Source organism: Protopterus annectens, chromosome 3.part0 (assembly GCF_019279795.1).
Source record: "Protopterus annectens isolate FY-2018-M chromosome 3.part0, PAN1.0, whole genome shotgun sequence".
NCBI classification, from domain to species: Eukaryota; Metazoa; Chordata; order Ceratodontiformes; family Protopteridae; genus Protopterus; species Protopterus annectens.
Window position 1 is genome coordinate 1,797,404,169 of NC_056731.1, and position 9,493 is coordinate 1,797,413,661.

The window sequence follows — 9,493 nt, forward strand, 5'->3', positions numbered from 1 at the left end:
AGGTCATTTACCATACTGAATTACCAGCTGTCCTTCTCTAGGTTATTTACCATACTGAATTACCAGCTGTCCTTCCCTAGGTCATTTACCATACTGAATTACCAGCTGTCCTTCTCTAGGTTATTTACCATACTGAATTACCAGTAGTCCTTCTCTAGGTCATTTACCATACTGAATTACCAGCTGTCCTTCTCTAGGTTATTTACCATACTGAATTACCAGCTGTCCTTCTCTAGGTCATTTACCATACTGAATTACCAGCTGTCCTTCTCTAGGTCATTTACCATACTGAATTACCAGCTGTTCTTCTCTAGGTTATTTACCATACTGAATTATCAGCTGTCCTTCTCTAGGTCATTTACCATACTGAATTACCAGCTGTCCTTCTCTATGTTGTTTACCATACTGAATTATCAGCTGTCCTTCTCTAGGTTATTTACCATACTGAACTACCAGCTGTCCTTCTCTAGGTTATTTACCATACTGAATTACCAGCTGTCCTTCTCTAGGTCATTTACCATACTGAATTACCAGCTGTCCTTCTCTAGGTCATTTACCATACTGAATTATCAGCTGTCCTTCTCTAGGTCATTTACCATACTGAATTACCAGCTGTCCTTCTCTAGGTCATTTACCATACTGAATTACCAGCTGTCCTTCTCTAGGTTATTTACCATACTGAATTATCAGCTGTCCTTCCCTAGGTCATTTACAATACTGAATTACCAGCTATCCTTCTCTAGGTTATTTACCATACTGAATTACCAGTAGTCCTTCTCTAGGTCATTTACCATACTGAATTACCAGCTGTCCTTCTCTAGGTTATTTACCATACTGAATTACCAGCTGTCCTTCTCTAGGTTATTTACCATACTGAATTACCAGCTGTCCTTCTCTAGGTTATTTACCATACTGAGTTATCAGCTGTCCTTCTCTAGGTCATTTACCATACTGAATTACCAGCTGTCCTTCTCTAGGTTATTTACCATACTGCATTACCAGCTGTCCTTCTCTAGGTTATTTACCATACTGAACTACCAGCTGTCCTTCTCTAGGTTATTTACCATACTGAATTACCAGCTGTCCTTCTCTAGGTTATTTACCATACTGAATTATCAGCTGTCCTTCTCTAGGTCATTTAACATACTGAATTACCAGCAGTCCTTCTCTAGCCTGTGGTAGGCAGCGGGGTGCTTCTCTTACTTAGCATGCGCTGTACATGAAAGCAGATCATGATTATATGGCCACAAAATGCAGACTTCCCAATTTACACATTCATATTTAGTTACAACATTGCTAGATTATATACCTAACAATATACAGCGGCCCCCATGTAACTTTTTTGGGTTCAGTGAAAACCACTCACGCAGATGCCACTCTCCTCTGAATCAGCAAACCACAAGTGTCTTCAATGTCCACATGCAACAATGAAACTGTGATGGAGTGCAACACTGTGCTACTGACAATGTCAAATGTATTTCTACAATGCCCTCCCCCCCACCATGGCAACATCATTCTTATTGGTTGCATTTGTGTATATGCAGCACTCACAGTGGCACACATCTGTGTCATGTCACACAGTGATACCTCCATCTCTAAATGTGTATCTCTCCCCAACTACATTAGTCTCACTGGACATATGTCAGTGTATGTATCCAGTATCATCCCCACCACACAACACCAAAGAGTGCCTGCCAGATGTCACAGTGACTTATTAGGCTCACTTCCTACATTGACATGCAGCAGGCTGAGGGTGGCACCTGTTATGTATGGGTAATCCCTCTGCTTAACCATTTCCTCCCACCAGCACAATTCCTTCTCCTTTTGGTGTACAAGGTCATCATACTTGTGCCTTTATTGCTCTGCCGTGGTATTCTTGTTTTTGAAACGAATTCGGCAAAAATGTCAAGTTGCATCTCTATTTTCTTAGAAGGATTTTCATTGATCTACACAATCTCTACACGAATAATAAATAATAATGAAGGGCTCCTTCTGTCATGAGGGCACATTTTTTAAAGAAAAGTTACAAGATACAAGCTCTGTTTTAACATCTTAATGGTGTATAGCTTAGTCTAAGAGTAAAAAAGGCATGTGTATCACATATGACACTACCTTACTTGTAACATTACTAAATTATGTGCAAATGCATTATTAGATGGACAGAACACGTGTAAGGTTACACACTCATATCAGTACTACCATACATTTGCTCTACACAAATACCTTTGTGAGTATGCGCTGCTTGGGGACATCTTATGTGTGAGCAAACTATAGCAAGAGGGTTTGGTACCTGGAGCAATACAACCTATGCAAACCTTGCCTACCCACCAGCTCAACCTCTCACTGAAATGCACACATGTATGAATATATGTGAATACGTATAGTATATCTGTGTGCACATGTCTGTGTATATGATTCTGTTATCAAACACTAAATGTTCAAACAGCGAATATAAAAACAGTGATTTTCTTAGAGTGAATCTAAGACTGAAATAAAAGACATCAGGGGGCAAACTGCCTCCACGCACCCTATTAATTATATATACCATCTCTTAGATTCCACAACACTAGAGAAAGGGCAAATTCCCAGGCCCTGCTGTAACACAATCTGCACACAAGTAGATGGCAGGCTGAAAAACAAGGATAAAAAGTATTTGCTTTTACAGACTGCAACCATAAATACACACACACACACACACACACACATATATATGAATGTATGTATATATATATGGGTTCCCTACGTTAGACTGACAGCACGGAAGATCGAAAGCGAAAACACCGATGCCAGAAGAACGACGAAGCAGATGACTGACAAGTCATATTCCCAACAGTGAAAACACTGACAGGGGTAATTTGTGAGTGTGAACCGGTAAGTGTGCGATAGTGAGGGACTTAGGGTTAGGGTGCGGGTAAGGTGAGTGTGCGATCGATAGGGAACTTAGGATTAGGGAGTGGGTAAGGTAAGTGTGCGATAGTTACGGACCTTAGGGATAGGGTTTGGGTTAAGGTTAGTGCATAGATAGTTTTGTGTAAGGTGTAGTGTAGGTTTTTAGGTTGTTGGTGTGCTTGTGTTGTGTGTGTGTTGTGTGTAACAGTGAACTTTTTGTTTTGTTAAGTATCGGGATTGTGGTGTGTCAGGCATGTGAACTTTTATGTTTTTGAGGTTTCGTTCTTCTGGCGTTGATGTATATGTCAAGGTTGTGTGGGAGCAATGCCCTCTTGTAAAAGCAATTTATTTTAGGAATTTTTGGCGATTGCAAATGTACGCTTTTGTTTATATTTACAGTCACATTGCTTGTATTATTTTTTTGATAGTTATCATCAGGGACATGGTTTGATGTGTTTTCTATTGATCAATCTTATCAATGAAAGTTGATCATATATTTGTGTGTGTGTACACATGTATGTATATATATATATATATATATATATATATATATATATATATATATATATATATGCTACAATATTAATTAACTAAAATTAATTGTTTAATTATTTTGTTTATTAATTGATTTATTGACTGACTGACTGCCTTTGTTAACCAGAAAAGAAGTCTGACTGGGCTGAAATAGAACCTTTTCAGAGGAAGCCTGGGGAGAAAAGCTCCACAATAATACAATAGAATATATATCTATATATATATATCTATATATATATATCTATATATATATATATATAAATATATATATCTATATATATATATCTATATATATATATATATATATATATACATATATATATATATATATATATATATATATATATATATATATATATATATATATACACATATATATATATATATATATGTGTATATATATATATATATATATATACACACATACATATCTATATATATATATATATACACACACACACACACACACACACAGAAGGAGAAACTGCAAGAAGTATATAATATAAAACATAGCTATATTAGTAAGTCTAGCACACCTTGAAGAAAGTATCGTATTTATTCAAATGATATATACAGTATTGCAGAATAATGTTAGTTAAGAAGATGGAGAATAGACTTGACAGTTTATTTACATTTTGTTGTTGTTAGGGTGGAACTGGTTAACTTAGGTACAAAATAACTTTCTTTCAAGAATGTTCTCCATGTTTAACTTAGAGGACAAAGAATAAATGTAATGGAGAAATAGTGTCATGAAGTAAGAGATTTTAGTAAAGCAGTAAAACAAATCCACAATGAGTTAATGCTCTTGGTGTAAAGCCCAATAGAATAATGCCAAAACAGAAAATGCACCACAAGAGCAAAGCAATGAAGGGCATATACAATCACCTGGATAAAAGCACAATAGGTCTGATGGAGCTATTGGTGAAAGTGCTAACCGTTGCGCACTGAATTAAACCATTTTACGCTACCTGCCTGTGATTTATCGTTCTTTGGATTATCTGCCCGTGATTTATCGTTTTTTGGACTATCCTTGTGTCTTGGATTATAGTATTGTGCTTTTATCCAGGTGATTGTATATGTCCTTCATTGCTTTGCTCTTGTGGTGCATTTTCTGTTTTGGCATTAAGTAAGAGATTTTAGCCATGGGGGATATACAGTGACAGATCCAAAAACCCAGCAGGAATGATTTTAGGCTGGAACAGAAGTAGCTGGGATTGTTGATCTATTGATGGGAGGTGGGTAGTTTGCCCCATTTCCTAACAATGAAATCCAAGTAAGGAAAATTGCCATGGGAGTTATTAGAAGGTTTTATAAGTGTGAGGTATTTGTCAGAGGAGCAGAGATTTCTTGATGCCACTAAAGTAGGGTATTTATGGCTGGAGATTTGTCTGGGAAATGCAAAACTTTATGGGCACCTGTTATCTGACAGTAATTAAGGTGGTGTTCGAATTTAAACTAATTAACTTGTTTGACGGCAGTGCAGTGGTGAGTTGTGCAGGGAAGGTTAACGGCAAGCTTGCCTATCTTACTATAGTATTGTTCAAATTTGTGAGCTGCGGTGAGAGTAAATATGGGAAAGTAGAGGAATCAAAGGAGAGGCCAGGCAAAAAATAGGTTGCTGTGGCTCCACAACTCTCTCTCTCTCATATATATGTACACATGATATGCACATAGATATAAAAATCATGAGTTCGTACATGCATATATTAATTTAGCCAAGCACCAGCTTGAAATGCTTAGATAGCAGACTACTAATAGTCTGCACTGTTATTTGTTCACAGCACTACCCCTTTGTGCTCCCATATAACAGACTATTTCCTCCTCCTTCTTAACCACCAGTGCGCCCCTTATTCATGCATATAAACAAAAGTGGAGGCCACAGTTAGAGCAAATGTTAGCATTAGTGCTCTGTTTAAATGGCGCTGTTGTCTTTCTCCTGCACCTATTAGATTAAAACAACAGAAAATATGTCATCAGAACTATTTTCACAATTCCTATCCTGAAGCATTTTCTAAGTAGCAGTAACACTTTTTCAACACTACTGACAGTTATAATGCAGATTGCTGTTTCCGTGATGCTGCTATTATAAATATAATTTGCTATTAAATTATCATACTCACACTGTATGGTTTACAACAATTATTACATGAAATTCACATTTTTTTCCTTTCAAGATGGAACTGCTGTCTGATGAAAATAATCCAAAACTCAGTCAGCCATCAAAAAAAAATTCATTTGTAGGTATCAGTTAACTACTTTTTTGTTTAGGAAAGCAGTGCCACAGTCTGCGAAGGGTGTGTGTGTGTGTGTGTGTGTGTGTGTGTGTGTGTGTGTGTGTGTGTGTGTGTGTATTGGTATGGGTGTGTGTGCCCACAAGTCTATTTCAATAATTAATTCACAAAATACAACCTTTCCTCAATAGAATAAAGGGAATGTGCACTGCTCTCTTGGGTATCAGTTTCCAACATCCATAAATCACACCCAGACTGGACTACACACAGGCCATTTACAGAGCTGAGTCTTGGGCAAAGCACCTCCAGAACCTTGTCTATCTTTCTGTGAACCAATGTCTTCCAGTCATATTTACACACAAAGACACACACACACACACACACACACACACACACATATATAATTATACATATATATATATATATATATATGTATGTATATATATATATATATATATATATATATATATATATATAAACATATTGCAGAATCAAAGTCAGTAACATCTGACAACTACCATGAACTATGTAAAGATTAATTTATAACAGACATCTTGTTAGGCTGTATCTCTTTAATGATATTCATTCATAATACAGAAAGTAACCTGATCAAAAAGGGATGGGAGAGTGGTGCTTACTGCAAATAGGTACAATTAGACACTGAAAGAGTAAGGTGTTTGAGAGTTTATAAATAAAGGTCATATTACATGAGGATTGGGGGAAACTCCATGTGCAAACTGGAACCACGTTCCTTGCCTCCACATTTTGCACTGGTTAGTCATTTTACTGCTAAGCTAACCTCTCACTGAAGATTCTAATCACTAAATAATAGCAGACATTTTGACTCCCAGACTCTATATCCTTCAGAAAATGCACAATAGTATAAACACCTGTTATTCTAGCATCTTTATAAGTTTAGGAGAGAAATATTTACAATTTGTCCCTGATTTGGGGTCTTTGTCCCTCAGTTATTTTTGGCTGTGTCCATAATTCTTGGGCTAAGAAGTTGAGAGGTATGGTTTTCTGTCATACACAGAGTGAATGTGAGAAAGTATGAACAGAAAAGATTTAGTCTTATTATTCAAAATATTTCACTGTTGTTTGCTCTGATTTAACTAACTTAAAAAAGAAAGGAATGAAATCATTGCATATTGCATAAATACGAATCTTCAGCAAGTAAAAGGTATCGAGCATAAGCTGAATGACTCCAGCTTTTAGTTCAGTGTCCTTCCATTGAATGCAGAGGTATAGGGTTCACACACAGGTAAACTTATTTAGAGATGGCAGTTTGAATCCTGTAAGTGATAAGCTGACAATGTTAGCATTCCTACAGTCTTACCATCTACAACCAGTAATATTTTTACAGCAAAACCTCAGGCATAACACGCTAGCACTTCCAAGGTAAAAAGTTTACCAAGTTTCTGATTGAGTAATAAGTATATATCTAAATGTAATTTTATCCACTCTGACTTCTGCAAAGTACTGGTTGTAGAAAGAGATCTCAGACCCTATAATTTAATGCAAAGTTAGTACATTTCTATTCTTAAAGGAAAGCTGCTGTGCCTAGAAGCTTTGCAGCTCTTAATTTAATTAATAGCAAATAAAGCCACTATATACAGTATAATACAAGCCTCTGAACACAAAATAAGGATAAACTAACTCTGATGAGGCATTCATTTTAATGGGCATAATGTTTACGGAGAATGTTATTTTGTTTTGTTTTCTACTCCTTTGCAAAACTAATAAAATATGGACAGGTTTGCCAAACTCTGCCCAATGCCTTGTTATATGAAGGAGCAATTTATAAGTGTGGTAAGTGCCATGTATTTAGCAACAGTAAAACCATATTTGTAAACACTGAATTGGCATTTTGTGTACACTTTGACATGTCGACGACCTGGAATCACAACTTTAGTCTCTGAGAAAAAAGGCTGATGGGGAGTGCAGAGATGAGAGTTACTTAACAGTTAGTCAGTTAGCGGTTATAAACTCTGGTCCTAAAATTCATGAACATAAAATGCAGATTCCAAATGTGTCTTGTGCCCTGGTTTTAGTATGCCATCAGGGACTACTGCAGTTCGTAGATATGAATCATGGTAGTAATTGAGAGTACACAGTCATATTCCTGGTTTCTTGACTAGTACACAGGAATACACAGCAATGTTCCTATGCTCAGGAATTACAGCCAACACTGTGTAGCCACTGCTACTGAGAAAGGCAGTTGATACTGTACAGCGGGCCTTACCATGCAGTTAGAGTAATTACATGGTAAAGCACACTGTACAGTAATTAGCTACATTACTCAGTAGCATTGCACTTCATCAGCATGAATAACTGCGACTCTTGAGTAAATTACAGTCATTAGGCACACAGATGTTGCTAGGGTCATTGCCATATTATGATAATGAGGGCATCTGCTGCTGCATCAGCTTGAATTGGCAGCAGTGTTCCAGTATCAGAGGGAGGGAAGTGCAACAAAGTCCACAGTAGCAAGTCTGCCTGCATCACACTGGGCTTGCAATATTTACGTCACTGTACTTTTATCCATTTCCAATATTTTTGGACTGATGTTCTGTTCTATACCACATCAATAAATGTGGGTGATCTGGGATTTCTGTTTACACATCAAGCCATACAGCTGCAGTTACAACAGCAATTTACAGTATTGTGAATTTCACAGGTCAGACAGTCATTTGAATGCCTACTATACACCTAGAATTTTCTGTGTAGGCAGAAGTCTACACATGTATTCTGAGGAATCTTGAGGAAGGTTTCTGAAGTGAATAGGCATGGTATGCAGGGTTTACTATTTTATCTTCCCTGCTCCACTTTACTCATGTGTACTAACCCTAAACCTACCCCTTCCCCTAACCCTTACCCTGCACATTATCTTAAGAAAACCCCTTTTCTTAACCACACAACTAAACAACACTCTTATAAACACTAAGCATTATACACACATGCACAATATTTAAACTACTCCATTACCTTGCCCTTACTCTAATTCTAACCTGCAAAAACTCACAGTTTCAGCATTAACACACACACACACCCACTTACCTTAACCTGCATCACATCCCTTGCCAACCATATCCCCTCCACATTATGAATTCAGCAATCCCCACAATCAAAATGGAAGTTTGATATAAAAATACAACAGTTAAGTCCAAAAACCAACAAAAGAACAGAACAAAACAATGGCTCCAAATCCAGCCTAGGATAGTAAGAATGAGGGCATTATCACAAACCATCCCCCAAACTCCCCCCCCCCCCCACCACCCTACATATCTTAAGAGCAGGTCATTAAAGCCTCGTCCAAGGCAAAAAAAAATCCTCTATGGGACCAGACGGCATCCCAGACTGTCTTCTAAACAGGCTAAAACATGAACTAGCAGCACCATTAAGTACCCTTTTCAATCATAGCCTAACCACAGGCTTTGTTTTTGTAGAAAGGATAACAGAAACAGTTATCCCTCTCCACAAAGGTGGCTTAGCAGCAGACCTTGGGAATTACAGATCCATAAGCCTTACCAGTCTCATCTGTAAGGCCATGGAGCATATCATTATGGACCTCATAAATTAAGACATAGGTGACATCCAAACCCTGGATCCAACCCAATTCAGGTTCATCAAGGGCAGATTCTACCTGTCAAATCTGGTGGATTTCTTTGAAAATGAGACCAGGATCATTAATGAGGGCAAATCTGTGCACACAGCATACCTCAACTTAGCAAAGGCTTTCAACACAATCCCACACTCAGGCATTACCGAGAAACTTAGCAAACTGAATGCAAACCTCTTTGTTGTAAGATGGGTTGCCAACTGGCATACAATTCGGA